Source organism: Rhinolophus hipposideros, assembly GCF_964194185.1.
Source record: "Rhinolophus hipposideros genome assembly, chromosome: 6".
NCBI classification, from domain to species: Eukaryota; Metazoa; Chordata; class Mammalia; order Chiroptera; family Rhinolophidae; genus Rhinolophus; species Rhinolophus hipposideros.
In genome coordinates, this window is record NC_138052.1 from 22920165 (window position 1) to 22935246 (window position 15082).

At 35.1% G+C, this 15082-nt stretch overlaps 1 protein-coding gene across 7 annotated transcripts in view; it reads right to left on the reverse strand.

The window, feature by feature from the left end:
* Window positions 1-15082, reverse strand: part of LRP1B (LDL receptor related protein 1B) — a 1877633-nt gene that overhangs the window by 1005419 nt on the left and 857132 nt on the right. The window lies entirely within an intron of this gene.

Here is a 15082-nt window from a genome sequence, read left to right on the forward strand (position 1 = left end):
AAAAATTAGTTACAATGGCTAACCCATTTTGAGTATGCTTTAGGAGCCAGACATTGCAATCCATGCTTCACATTTATCAATTTATTGTATACTCACAACATATCTATAAATCAGGTGCTACCATTATCCACTTTTTGTAAATAAGAAAACTAAGAAATGTAGAATTTAAGAAATTGTTTATTATCACATAGCTGCAAAGTAAAAACAACTGGATTCAAAATCACAAAGCTTATAGTAGCTGAGAAGGTAGGTTGAGGAAAGATTGCACAAGTTATTGAATGTAAAAATAATATAATCATTTTTAATTTGGGGTACAATGGGAAGCCAGTGCAAATTTTGGAGAGTGTAACATGATAAACACTATGCTTTAAGATCAATTTGGAAATGATGCATAGGATAATATGTGGGTAAGTAGAATATAGTGAGATGGATAAATTTCCTATTAGACTTTTTAAGGTTTTTATGCTTTTACTTTCAAAGTGGTATAGTGTGATTCATATCAGATGGGAAGGTAATATGTAAAAGTCTTAGTTACATACTGCTTTGGTCATGGTTTTCTGGAGTAAGGTTTGAAAGGAGTTAGGTTAAAGAAAACAGCATCTTTGTTTCTGTTTAGGTTGATGCAGTGGGGAAACAAAGAATGTCCATTTGTGCCAACATTCCTACTAGAAGCAGAGGTCATTAGGAGAAAAGTGATCAGCAAAGATTTTTCAGAGATTCAGTAACATATTAGGTTCTACACATGTAAATAGAAAAAGGTGTTAATCTTATTTTTTTATTTTTTTTATTTTTTTATTTCATTATATATATATATATGAATTTGTTGGGGTGAAATTGTTAGTAAAATTACATAGATTTCAGGTGTATAATTCTGTATTACATCATCTATAAATCCCATTGTGTGTTCAACACCGAGTCAGTTCTCCTTCCATCACCATACATTTGATCCCCCTTATCCTCATCTCCCAACGCCCACCCTACTTACCCTCTGGTAACCACTAAACTATTGTCTGTGCATATGAGTTTTTGTTTCTCATTTGTTTCTCTTGTTCTTTTGTTGTTTTTGGTTTATATACCACATGTCAGTGAAATCATAAGGTTCTCTGCTTTTTCTGTCTGACATATTTCAATTAGCATTATACTCTCAAGATCCATCCATATTGTCACAAATGTTCCTATATTGTCTTTTCTTACCTCTGAATAGTATTCCATTGTGTATATATACCACAACTTCTTTATCTGTTCATCTATTGAAGGACATTTTGGTGGTTTCCATGTCTTGGACACTGTAAACAAAGCTGCAATAAACATTGGATCACACGTGTCTTTATATATAAATGTTTTCAGATTTTTTGGGTAGATATCCAGGAAAGAGATTGCTTGGTCTATGGCAATTCTATCCGTAATTTATTTGAGGAACCTCCACACTACCTTCCATAATGGCTGCACCAGTCTGTATTCCCACCAACAGTGTATAAGGGTTCCTTTTTCTCCACAGCCTCTCCAACACTTGTTACTATGTGTCCTGTTGATGATAGCCATTTTGACTGGGATGAGGTGATATCTCATTATGGTTTTTATTTGCATTTCTCGGATGATTAGTGATATTGAGCAATTTTTCATATGTATATTTGCCATTTGTATGTCCTCTTTGGATAAATGTCTCTTCAGGTCATCTGCCCATTTTTCAATTGAGTTGTTTGTTTTTTTTTGTTGTTGAGTTTCATGAGTTCCTTGTATATTTTGGATATTAGCCCCTTATCAGAGGCACTGTTTGCAAAAATTGTCTCCCATTCAGCTGGTTGCCTCTTTATTTTCTCAATGGTTTCTTTTGCTGTTTAGAAGCTTTTAAGTTTCATACAGTCCCATTTGTTTATTTTAGCTTTTACTTCCATTGTCTTTGGAGTCAAATTCATAAAATGCTCTTTGAACCCAAGGTCCATAAGTTTAGTACCTATGTTTTCTTCTATGTAGTTTATTGTGTCAGGTCTTATGCTTAAGCCTTTGATCCATTTTGAATTAATTTTGGTACAGGGTGACAGATAGCACTCCAGTTTCAGTCTTTTGCATGTGGCTATCCAATTCTCCCAGCACCATTTATTGAAGAGGCTGTCTTTTCTCCATTGTATGTTTTTAGCTTCTTTGTCAAAAATTATCTGTCCATATTTATGTGGTTTTATTTCTGGGTTCTCAATTCTATTCCATTGGTCTGTGTGTCTGTTTTTCTGCCAATACCATGCTGTGTTGATTATTGTAGCCATGTAGTACAAGCTAAAGTCCTGGAGTGTGATTCCTCCAGTATTGTTCTTTTTTTTCTTTTTTTTAAGATTGTTTGGCTATTCAGGGTCTTTTTTGGTTCCCAACAAATCTGGTGATTTTTTGGTCTATTTCTTTAAAAAATGCCATTGGGATTTTGATGGGATTGCATTAAATCTGTATATTGCTTTGGGTAGGATGACCATTTTAACTATGTTGATTATTCCAATCCATGAGCACAAACGTCTTTCCATTTCTTTGTGTCTTCTTCAATTTCTTTCAATAATGTCTTATAGTTTCCAGCATATAGGTCCTTCACACCCTTGGTTAAGTTTATTCCAAGGTATTTTATTCTTTTTGCTGCAATTGCAAAAGGATTTGTTATTTGTATTTCTTTTTCTGAGATTTCATTGTTAGTATATAGGAATGTAATGGACTTTTGTATGTTGATTTTGTAGCGAGGAACTTTACTGTATTCATTGATTGTTTCTAATAGCTTTTTGGTGGAGTCTTTAGGGTTTCCTATATATAGCATCATGTCATCTGCAAAGAGTGACAATTTAACTTCTTCATTCCCAATTTGGATGCCTTTTATTTCTTTCTCTTGCCTGATGGCTCTGGCAAGGACTTCCCACACTGTTGAAAAGCAGAGGTGAGATGGGACAGCCCTGTTGTGTTCCTGAATGTAGAGCAAAGGGCTTCAGTTTTTCACCATTAATTATGAGATTAGCTGAGGGCTTGTCATAGATGGCCTTTATTACGTTAAAATATGTTCCTTCTATACCTATTTTATTAAGTGTTTTAATCATAAATGGATGTTGTATCTTGTCAAATGCTTTTTCTGCATCAATTGATATAATCATATGATTTTTGTCCTTTATTTTGTTTTTGTGATGTATCACATTGATGGATTTGTGGATGTTGAATCATCCTTGTGCCCCAGGGATGAACCCCACTTGGTCGTGATGAATAATCTTTTTAATGCATTGTTGTATTCGATTTGCTAGAATTTTGTTTAGGATTTTAGCATCTGTATTCATCAGAGATATAGGTCTGTAGTTTTCTTTTTTTGTGTTGTCCTTACCAGGTTTTGGTATCAGGGTAATGTTGGCCTCATAAAATGAGATAGGGAGTACTGTCTCTTCTTCAATTTTTTGGAAGAGTTTGAGCATGATTGGTAATAGATCCTCTTTGAAGATTTGATAGAATTCACTACTGAAACCATCTGGTCCAGGACTTTTGCTTTTGGGAAGGTTTTGGATGACTGATTCAATTTCGTTACTGGTGATCGGTCTGTTTAGATTTTCTAGTTCTTTATGGTTAAGCCTTGGAAGGCTATATGTTTCTAAGAACTTGTCCATTGCTTCTAAGTTATTGAATTTGGTGGCATATAATCCTTCATAGAATGCTTGGATGATATTTTGTATTTCTGTGGTGTCCGTGATAACTTCCCATTTTTTATTTCTGATTTTGTTAATTAGTGTCTTCTCTCTTTTTATCTTAGTGAGTCTAGCCAAGGGTTTGTCAATTTTTTTAATCTTTTCTAAGAACCAGCTCTTTGTCACATTAATTTTTTTCTATTCTCTTTTTGTTCTCTATTTCATTTAGTTCTGCTGTGATTTTTGTTATTTCCTTTCTTCTGCTGACCTTGGGTTTCACTTGTTCTTCTTTTTCTTGTTCTTTAAGGTGTAACATGAGGTTATTTATTTGGGATTTTTCTTGTTTCTTGAGATAGGCCTGTAATGATATAAATTTCCCCTTAAAACTTTCGCGGATTCCCAAAAATTTTGGTAGGATGTATTTTCATTGTCATTTGTTTCTATGTATCTTTTGAGCTCTCCTCTAATTTCTTCTTTGACCCAGTCGTTCTTTAAAAGTATGTTGTTTAATCTCCATGCATTTGTATTTATCCTGCTTTCTTTATGCAGTTGATATCCAATTTCAAAGCCTTGTGATCAGAGAATATTCTTCATATGATTTCAGTCTTCTTAAATTAAAGGCTGATTGTATGTCCCAATATATGGTCTATCCTTCAGAATGTTCCATGTACACTCGAAAAGAATGTATAGTCTGATGTTTTAGGATGAAGTGCTCCATATATGTCAATTATGTCCATTTTATCTAATGTATCATTTAGGCCTGCTATTTCGTTATTTATTTTCTGTTTGGATGATCTATCCATAGCTGTCAATGATGTATTTAAGTCCCCTAGTATAATTGTGTTTTGGTCAATTTCTCCCTTTAGTTCTGCTAGTAGTTCCTTGGTATATTTCGGTGCTCCCTGATTGGGGGCATAAATATGATGACTGTTATGTCTTCTTGTTGTATAGTCCCCTTTACCATTATGAAATGTCCATCTTTGTCTTTTGTTATCTTTTTCACCCTGAAGTCTGTTTCATCTGATATCATATGGCTACACCTGATTTTCTCTGGGTACCCTTTGCTTGGAGTGTCAATTTCCACCCTTTCACGTTGAGTCTATGCTTGTCCTTGTAGCTGAGATGTGTCTCTTGGAGACAGCATATGGTTCGGTTTAGTTTTTTGATCCAATCTGCTACTCTGTGCCTTATTATTGGTGAGTTCAGTCCATTTACATTTAGGGTGATTATTAATGTGTGAGGATTTCTTGTCATTCTATCTTTAGTTTTCTGGGAAGGCTGTGTCTCCATTGTTTCTTTCCCTTTTTGTTGTTGTCTATTATTTCTGTGTGGTCGTATTCTGTGATGTTCCCCTCTGTTTCTTCTTTTATTACAGTATATATTTCAGTTCTGGATGATTTTTGAGTGGTTACCCTTAAGTTTATGTAAAAGAAAGTTTGATATCTAGAGTATTCCAGTTTCTTCAGCACGCTTACTTTCTCTATTCCCATATTGCGGTTCATGCCTGTACTCTCCCCCTTTTTATGTTTTGGTTGCCACAAATTCTCCTTGTTGATGGTGGTCAAATAGTTTCCTTTAGTATTTCTTGTAGTGCAGGTTGTGTATTAGAAAATTCCCTCAGCTTCTGTATGTCTGGAAAGGTCTTTATTCCTCCTTCATATCTAAAGGATATCTTTGCTGGATATATTATTTTTGGCTCATAATTTCTGTCTTTCAATAGTTTCAATATTTGATTCCAGTCCCTCCTGGCTTGTAGAGTTTCTGCTGAAAAATCTGATGATAATCTAACGGGCTTTCCTTTCCAGGTTACCGTCTTCTTTTCCCGGGGTGCCATGAGGATTCTTTCTTTGTTGTTGATTTTAGACAGATTCAATACAATGTGCCTTGGAGAAGGCCTGTTGGCATTGAGGTAATTAGGTGTTCTATTTGCTTCTTGGATTCGAGGATCCAGTTCTTTCCACACGTTTGGGAAGTTCTCATCGACAATTTGTTTGAATATATTCTCTGTTCCCTTCTGTCTTTCTTCTCCTTCTGGTATGCCCATTCTTCTTATATTGCTCTTTCTGATGGAATCAGAAAGTTTTTGCAGAGTTCTTTCACTTCTTTTAAGTCTGAAGTCTCTTTCTTCTTCCATCTGTGTAATTTTCAGGTTTATATCTTCGATGTCACTGATTCTTTCCTCCATCTGGTCAACTCTACTACCTAAGCTGGTTATTTCATTCTTAATTTCTTCTATTGAGTTCTTAATCTCCAGAAATTCTATTTGATTCTTTTTTAAAATTTCAGTCTCTTTTGTAAAATGCTTATGGTGTTCTTCGATAGTGTTTCTGAGTTCATTAAACTGTCTTTCTGTGTTTCCTTGCATCTCATTGAGTTTTTTCAGAACTGCAATCTTGAATTCTCTGTCATTTAAATCACATATTTCCACATCTTTAAGTTCCTTTTCTGGAGACTTTTCACTTTCTTTCTCAGCTGTCTTGTTGCCTTGGTTATTCATGGCAATTACTGGTTTACTATTTCTCTTCCTAGACATCTACAGGAGTGGCAACAGGTTGATAGAAAGAGGTCTTTCTTTTGTTTTACAGTACTTGTTGGTAGAATGTTTTATTTTTTCTCTGACTGCAGACTTTTTTTTTTTTTTCCCTCTCTCACACGGTAGTGCTATGTTTTCTCTGCACTATTCCAGCTTCTCACACAATGGGGGGATTCCCTGGGAGATGGGCTTCTCCTCTGTTAACAGTTCTCCTGGGTCATAGGGTGCCACATCCCTGTGGGGATGTGGAGAGCTTTTGAAGTTCCAAAGCTCTTTCTGCACCAGATTGAGAGCCTGTAGGTTTCAACAGTTTTGTTTACTCCTGCAGGAATCCTCCCAGATAGGTCGGGCCAGGGGCAGGGTGAGTTGTGATAGGTGACCCAGAGCAATGGCAGCGACCACCACCACAGCCGGTCTTGCTTCCACAGCTCCCTCCCCTTTGCCTGAACTAGTTGGGCTGCAAATCTGTGTCTGCAGTCCACAGTTCTCAGAACAGCAAATATTCTGTTCTTTTGATCTGACGCTGCTACTGTTCCACTTCTAGCACCGGGCAGGTGGGGGCGGGGCAAGCTCTGGAAGGGTAGGGAGGGGGCAGCTAGTCTCAGTGCCTAAGGCTTCCATTCTCTGCTCAGCAGTGAGGGCTTAAATCACTGTTTTCAGCCTTCTTCCCTCAGTCTTTGCTCTGAGGTCTCTGCTGTGAGCGTTGGGTTCAGCCGTGTTATATGCTGCCCCCTCAGCCCTGTGGGCCATAAGCAGAGCCCCAGTAGTCCGAGTTCTTCCCTCTCCCGCAGGTGCGGTAGTTCCGGGATGCAGCGAGCTCGGAGCACTGAGCTAGGTCTGCATCCTGCGCCTGCAGGATATTTATATCTAATAAATATTAGAACTAGACAATTCAGGGATGGTCAATTTACATTAGCTACTTTTAACTATCATAATTTTCTAATTGTAGCAAGCTGGAACTACTTTAGCTACATAACATTTTCCCCAATTCAGACATGTCCCTCTAAGTTATAAATTGGTATTTGTGAATTAAAATTTCATAGACATTGTGTCATTAAAAAAATTGCCTTTAAATAACTCCTGTTTGAAAGTATGGGTCGTTAAAAAAACCACAGTAATTTGCCTCCTAAAAAGAAAACACTGTCTCAGTATATGCATACCCATTTAACAAATATTTATTGAGCATGGATAGCTTCTGCCAGGCACTGCTGTAGATGCTAGAGAAACAGCAGTTAACAAAATTAATGTGTGTTTTTTTTTTCACAAAGCTTACATTTTAGTGAGGGTAGCGGACAATATGTAAGTAAATAAATATTATTTAATATTATTTGCAGTGATAAATTCTATGAAACAAGATAAAGCATTGGTAGTAATGGGGATGTGGGCTGCTCCTTAGAGAGAGTAATCCAATTAAGAATATGTTTAGAAGTTTGACGTGAAGGCTTTTTGAGCAAGAGTGGAGTCAGGGATTACTCCAAAGTTTTGGCTTGAACGATTGTGTAAATGTGGGTGACATGTATCAAGATGGGCACCATTGGAGAAAGCATTGTTACAAGGGGAAAGAATCAAGAGTATAGGACACACAGAGTTTGGTGTCATAGAATTTCTATGAAAAATTTCAAACGTAGATATTGAGTTGGATTTCAATATCTAAGTGAGTCTTGTGTTCAGCAACGAGGACACGGCTGGTGATAAAAACTTGTGAGTCTCAGTCTCTACATGTCCTATAAAACTATGGAAGAGGGTGTGTGTGTGTGTGTATGTTTATTGTTGTTTTTTTGTCTGTCTGTTTGTTTGTTTGTTTGTTTTTTTATGTCATGATACAGGCTTAGAGCACTTAGGGAATCAAAATGAAGAGAAGACGTCCAAAAGACCGCAACACAGATCATGCCAAAAATACTGGCAAAATGAGAATAATGCAGTAAAATAAACTAAGAAATAATGCTCAGTAAGGTAAGAAAATTGCAAATGGACTGCTTTTAAAGGGAAAACATATAGGAGGAAACAAAAATAAGTTGTGTGCTAAAACTGATAATTTAGTGATTTGGCACCTGGAGGTCACTGATAACCTTGACAGTAGAGGTGTAAGAGGGCTGTAAGAATGTAAGACCCACTGAAGTGGTCCAAGCAAGAAGGGAAGGAAGTGGAGAAAGCGACAACACATTCTGTGAGTATTTTTATAAGTGGAAACAAAAAATAGAGTCATAGCTGCAGAGAAATGTAGATTTAAAGGAAGTTGTTTTATATCATAGAAATGATATAGGAGAAAAGAAAAATTAATGAGTGGAGAAATAAAGAAGACAATCACGTAATTAAACGTAAGTTTAATTATGACCAGGTAAAGGAGATGAGATTGATGCATGGTGAAAGGGATTGACTTCAGGAGCAAAGTCATTGTCTTTGGTTCAAATAAGAGAAAGGCAGTGTGATAAGTTTAGGATTAAGATAGACAGGTAGATTTAATGAAGTTCAGTATAAGAAAGTTTTCTTTCGCTTGCTTGTTTTTTCTCAGGGAAATATGAAACAAGATCATCATCTTAGAATAAGGAAGAAGGACGTAGATAGAAGAAAATTCATTATCTACAGGTGAAAAAGTGAAAGTTCATTTAATCTATTTCACTGTTTTCTGACAGAGCCACCAAAGTATGTAAATATACTACCTATATTTAAGATTTCAATTTTCTACTGTGCTATTCAACAGACAGATTAGTTCTAAGTATTCAGTGGCGATTATATACCAAATTTCTAGCTGCTTTACTAGATATGTTCTTTGTAATTTGACTGTATATTGTTCGAAACTGCTAAAGACTATTAAGATATAATTCATCTAATAATTTGGCAAAATTATCTTTCATGGAATGCACAGATGGAGGCTCTGTGAGTCCTAATGCTAAGAAAAAAAAATGCTCACACACATTTAAAACTGCAATCAATACAACATATTTTCTCTTTTCAGGATTAAAATGACTCTAAGCAGCTTGACTAGGGAGAATATGCAGAATATTAGTTATCAAAGTCAAGGGTAAGTATGGATTTCAAGGGAAGAATACCAAGGGCGATCTCTAACTGCTGTGATTACCTTGACATTGCAGTTGATACAGGGGATGCCTTAAAGGAACTCTGGAAAAAAAATGTTTTCTTACTAGAACAAACAAAATATTCTTCTTAAAACCAGTCTTTTTTTCCCCCTGAGGATTTAAATAGCTATATACTTCTACTTTTCCCAACAAAGCAATAGAAAAGTTATATATATATATATATATATATATATATATATATATATATATATATATATATATATATATCTGCCACATCTTAAAGTTAAACCCCGTGTAATTTCTATAAATTTACATATGCCTCTTTTTTATTTATTGTTCATTATATTTGCCCAAAGAAAGGGAGTTAATTGTAGAACATATTATCTATCACACATTCTAAATTAAGGATATAATTAACAGTTCCATAGCAATCCTACAAAAAACTAAATAGCATGATCGAAATTTGTACCTATAGCTTGTGCCATTTGTAAAAACAAAGTTCCTTGACTATCAGATCTAGAGCCCATAAATGTGGCCATGTAATTCTTTACACCCAAACAAAGAAGTCTTCTGCTAGATTACAGTTATCATGTTAAGTAGTAAAGAAAATTAAGACATGCATCTTTTTCTTTTTTTTATGTCTGATATTTTCTTAGAGTATGAGTAAATCAAAGGTGCCATGGCACATAAGACTCCATGGTTATGTTCTCTATTATCAATCTTGCCAATTTGTTGTTGGAAAAATGATTTTAGATGCCAGAAAAAATTACTAGGCTGTGAAAGTAATGTCCTCTAGCAAAAATAAAATATAAAATAAAACAAAATAAAATAATCCAAAAAAACACAGAGTATTCTTGAGGAGTTTTATACCTTAACACTGGCATACTCATTAATAGTGTTTGGGCAGGAAAAAAGAAAGTGTGATGTTTAATTTGGACAATGAAAATCCATCAGAAATCCTAACCCTGTCCTATCAGGAAATGTGGTTTCCACCTGGGTGAAAGGCCAGAGAAGATGTAGAGTAGGGATACTCCAAAAACAATACAAATATGTTCAATGGCCAGAGCAGGCTTTCAAAGGTAGGTTGCAAAGCCCTGGTATTTCTACATGATAGAGGCTGAGGCACTACTGCCTGATTTTGGTGGGGTTAGCTTGTTCTCAGCTCTCCATGCATATAAAGCACACTAGAATTACATGTTTATCTGAGGAGGGACTTGGGGAAGAGGGTACATTTATGGAGATTATGCAGAACTCCCCAAACCACTCTTTGATGTCAATAGTACAACAAAGGCAGCATGAGCCCTGATTAACAGGATAAAGCTGGCACAATTCCCCATTGTCATAGAAATCTGTTCCAGCCTTTTCTTTTATTGATCCTCAACACCATAGTAACTTTGTTCTACTTCCTGAATGTTCAGGATATTGCTTAAAGCATCCAACACATATTTACCAAGCACAAACTCTTTCTAGGTACTGAGCTAATTATCTGCCACCTACCACTTACCACAGTGTACATGATTCCCTCAGTGCATATGGGACTGAATAAAAAACAACAAATCTGGATTACTATGCTGGTGATTGTCCTCTAACCACATGCCTAGCTCAGAGCTTCTCATATACACTATCATGTCATAAAGTGCCACTCACAGTTATGCCTCAATGAAATGTGGAATTGTGCAGGAACTAGACTTTGGACTACCTAAAAATGAGGAAATACCTCTGAACAGAAAATCTTCATGTGTCAAGACATATCACATGTCATTCTGCAGGAAGCCATTTTTAGCCAGATGGAATACTAATACAGATCTGATCCACTAGTCTCATAAGTAACCAAGGTTACTAAGACTTAATATTACTCTTCCTAAGAACACTCACTTTTTAATATACGGTGCTTATTTTAAAAAATAAAATGAAAAGCAAGGAAACTATATTTTAATAACTGAATTCCACGCATTATAAGTGGCTGAGGCGACTCTGAGCAAAACAACAACAACAACCAAAAAAAAAGCAAACAAAAAAATAAACTCTTCCCTCTCTATATAAGCAACTGCCTATTTTCCTCACAAGCAGAAAAAGCACTGGCAGAAAACCATGAATAAGTCTCTGAACTTCCAAAAAGGAAAAAAAAGAAACTATATACTAGTAGATGATAATAGAGTTAAATGTTAGAAGTAGGAGTCACATAGAGAATTATATTTTTATTTCTCTCTTTTTTATTGTTTTCATTTGTTGTTGTTTTTAAGAATTGTAGCAAAGAAAACAGACAGTGGTATAAAAACCATTTTCTAACATTGGAAATATGCTTCTGTGGATTATACAGAGATTATGATTTGTGTTTATTACAACTAAATAGTCAAAATCTTCCCCATCCCACCCACAATCAGTGAATAGCAAAGTGCTAGCTGGAATTGAATCTCAAAGTTCTCTAACGGTCTCTCTTCTCTCAGTGCTCTGGTTGCTCCCTGGCAAGGAGTACACTGTACCATTTAATGAAGTGTGTCTACATTGATGAACATACAATAATTTAGTGTTCTCTATTCTGCTACTGCTTTAACACAATCACTAAAGCTATACCGGTTCCATTGAATTGTATGCTGGGATGAGTGTCTCACTGCAGCAAGTGGTTAGGACACTGAATAGTATAGACCAATGACCCTGAACTTATCAGGAATAAAACTGCCAACAGTTCATACATTAAATACCTTTGGCTATTATTTTCACTCTTACAGGTCTGCATGAGCTCACTTTCAGCCCTGCGTACACATATTCAACACATATTTCTTCTCCAAAATAAATGTAAAACATTTAAAAGAAGGTAAGCTAAATGAAAAAAAAAAATCAGATTTGACAAGTTATCAGAACTCTGAAAAAAAAAAAGTAAAAATGTACAGGAAGTTTTACTAGATACCTATAGATGTTTTCACAGTTACTTTTAAAACATTTATTTAATGACAAGTCTTAATACTTAATTAAATTTTTTTAGCTTTTAATGTATCTCCCATTAAATGAATGAACACTCTATTATGATATTCATATTCTAGTATGTCTCCTCCTACATAGTACTATCAAGTATGAATATTAACAGTTATTTTTTAAATATCATTGTAAACTTTCTTCTATTTGAGAATTACTTATTTTGATGTTAAATGGATAGTTGTATTTGCTTACTTTTAAAGTTCCTCCCAACTCTTAAATGATTGGTTCTATATTTTAGTAGTCAGGTCATTACTAAATGTAGAAAATGAAATAATTTGTCTGCACTGCATGAATTAACAGGAATGAAAGGCCTCCTGTCTAACATTCTATCATCCCCCACCTGCCACAGAGCCTAAGCACCGTTACCCCTATTAGAGTGATTTCTTTTTTTGTTGTTGTTGTTGTTTCTTTTTTTAATTATACAGAGGCAAGTACAACTTGAAAATTTTAGGGTCTAAGCTGAATTATCAAAAACCTGATTAAAAAAAAAAAAAACTCTGACTGAAAAATATCAGGTTCAGATACCTAGATTTAATAAATCATATTGAAATGTGTCAAAGGCAACAAATAAGAAAAAAATTTACATATTACCAAGAATTTACTATTAAATCATGAAGCTGTTGACATGGTGGTTCTTCTATTAAGTTCTGAGAACCATCTACATCAGAACCACCACAGATTCTTTTTCTTTTTTCTTTTTTTTTTTTTTTTTTAAAGTTACTCCTAAGGCTTATGCATTGTATTTGGGTTCAGGCATTATATGTCAAAGGAGGGACAATCAATTAACTTAGATTAATTTACCTTATTATTATCAATTATTTGTCATATTGAAAATAAGACCCACAAACAAGCTTTGAGGTGAATTGTTAGGATGGGAACATGATGTACTGTGCTAAACTAGTTCATCACCTTTATAAGCAGTTTCCCAGCCAACTGACTCTGCTTCTCTCTGCCTTCACATAAAAGGTTACTTCTCCCAGAAACTTTGATTTTTCCATCATCTAGTAAGGCCTTTGCAGGACTCTCTTGGGTCTACTTCTAGCTCCTCATTATATCCTTTATACTTAACATTTTTGTATTGTCCTTTCTTTCTAAAGCATAGAGATCTTTTATACACACCTACTGTCATGAGCCAGCACGTTCTAACCTTCCCTAATTTACCACACTCACAGCTTGTGAGTACCCTGGATCTCTGGCTTGACATGGAGGAAAATCAGGTCATAGAGTCCAGGAGGGTAGAATTGCAGAGAAAGGAAAAAATGAGGGACCCACCTAAGCAGCCAGGTAATCAAAAGGAGCAATGGCAAAGCCTTAAGACAAACATGGTTTAATTTATAAGTTTTTTCTAGCAGCTGTCAGTCATAGAAATATTACAGTAAGATAAAATTGTCACATTTTAAAACTGATGTATTAAATGGAATTTTACATAGAACTGAAGCCAAAAATATCATTATGTTTATTTGTTATAAATATAGCATAACTGATAATTTTCCTTTTGAATTATACAAACACACTGGTTTAAATATCCATATGACCTTTAGAATTTGTTAGTATACATTATAGATTTGTGCCCAATAATTTATTACTAGCAACTAATTTTCATAAAACTACAAACCACAGAAGCATTCCCATGGAAACTGTGTATTTTTCAACTCTGTAGACTAATATTGTCATCAAGCCAACCACCTAGAAGTGAAGGTATTTAAATATTCCATTATCAGTTCTAGAGTCAGCAAATCTCCCTGATGCTGCATTACATTATCATGGAACACCGGTCTCTGGTTACATTCTGTTGTCAGAATCTCTCTCTTTGCAGAAAGGGAGGAAGTGCCTCTTTGTACAGGGTTTATTACATTACATTCTCCCTGTGTGTCCACAGCAATATTGCGTGGATCAATAGAAAGAGCAAAGAACAAGCCTTCCACTCCCTTAGTCCATCAATATTTAAAATCAGAGCTCTCAGTGGTGGGGCAAAAAGAAACACATAACCTGACCTGATTTTTCCCAAGAATTGTTCCCCTCAAAAAATAATAGGGCTTCATAAACTGAGTCAGTAATTCAAAGAAGTAAACTAAGAAATGAGATAGCTACTGTCTATGCAATTTTGTATATAAATACGCTTTGTAAATAATTAAACACACTGTCTTAGGGAAATCAATGAAATTATAACATGAGGTTACATTGGAAAGGGAAACAGCAGTAGCAGCTTGCTGAGCAAATCCAATGCTTTGCTCAATCTGGTTTCCAAAAACAGAATTTCATCCCATGCTTAATTTTCCAATTGCTAATAAAGGAGGATAGGAGGACATTCATTATTTTATCAAAACATCATAATTTGAAAATGCATGAAATGAGACCAGATTTGGGGGAAGTTAGAAGAAGCCAGATGGAATATCATGTATAATAGCATGGTATATTATTCCCAAACTAATTCAACCCACAAAAAAATTAGCATTATGCTATTGTTACTAGTGCATCTCAAAGCTATTTCATTAACAAATCAACAATACTCACAGAGTGTTTACTGTAGGCTGAACACTGTGTAGAAGAAACTATAGGCCTTATTTGCAGGTAAGAGGTGAAGAATGTCAGTTTTGAAACATGAAATTAGAACACTTAAGAGTGGAGCACTCATTTTAGTAACTTTAATTAGAAAGAAAAGTTAATTCCTTCTTTTCCTTTGTTTCCCTTCTTTCTTTTCTTCCCTCTTCCCTCCTCCCCTTCACCCTCCCTTCTTCCTTCTTTCCACAAATATTGAGTACCTGTATTCTTTAGGTAGTGATCAGAACTGAGAAAATAACAGCAAACAAAACTGACAAGTTCTGCACTCAAATGCTGCTTACATTGTTCCAGGGAAATCAAAGGTAAAACAAGTACATAAATTAATTCATTTCAAATGG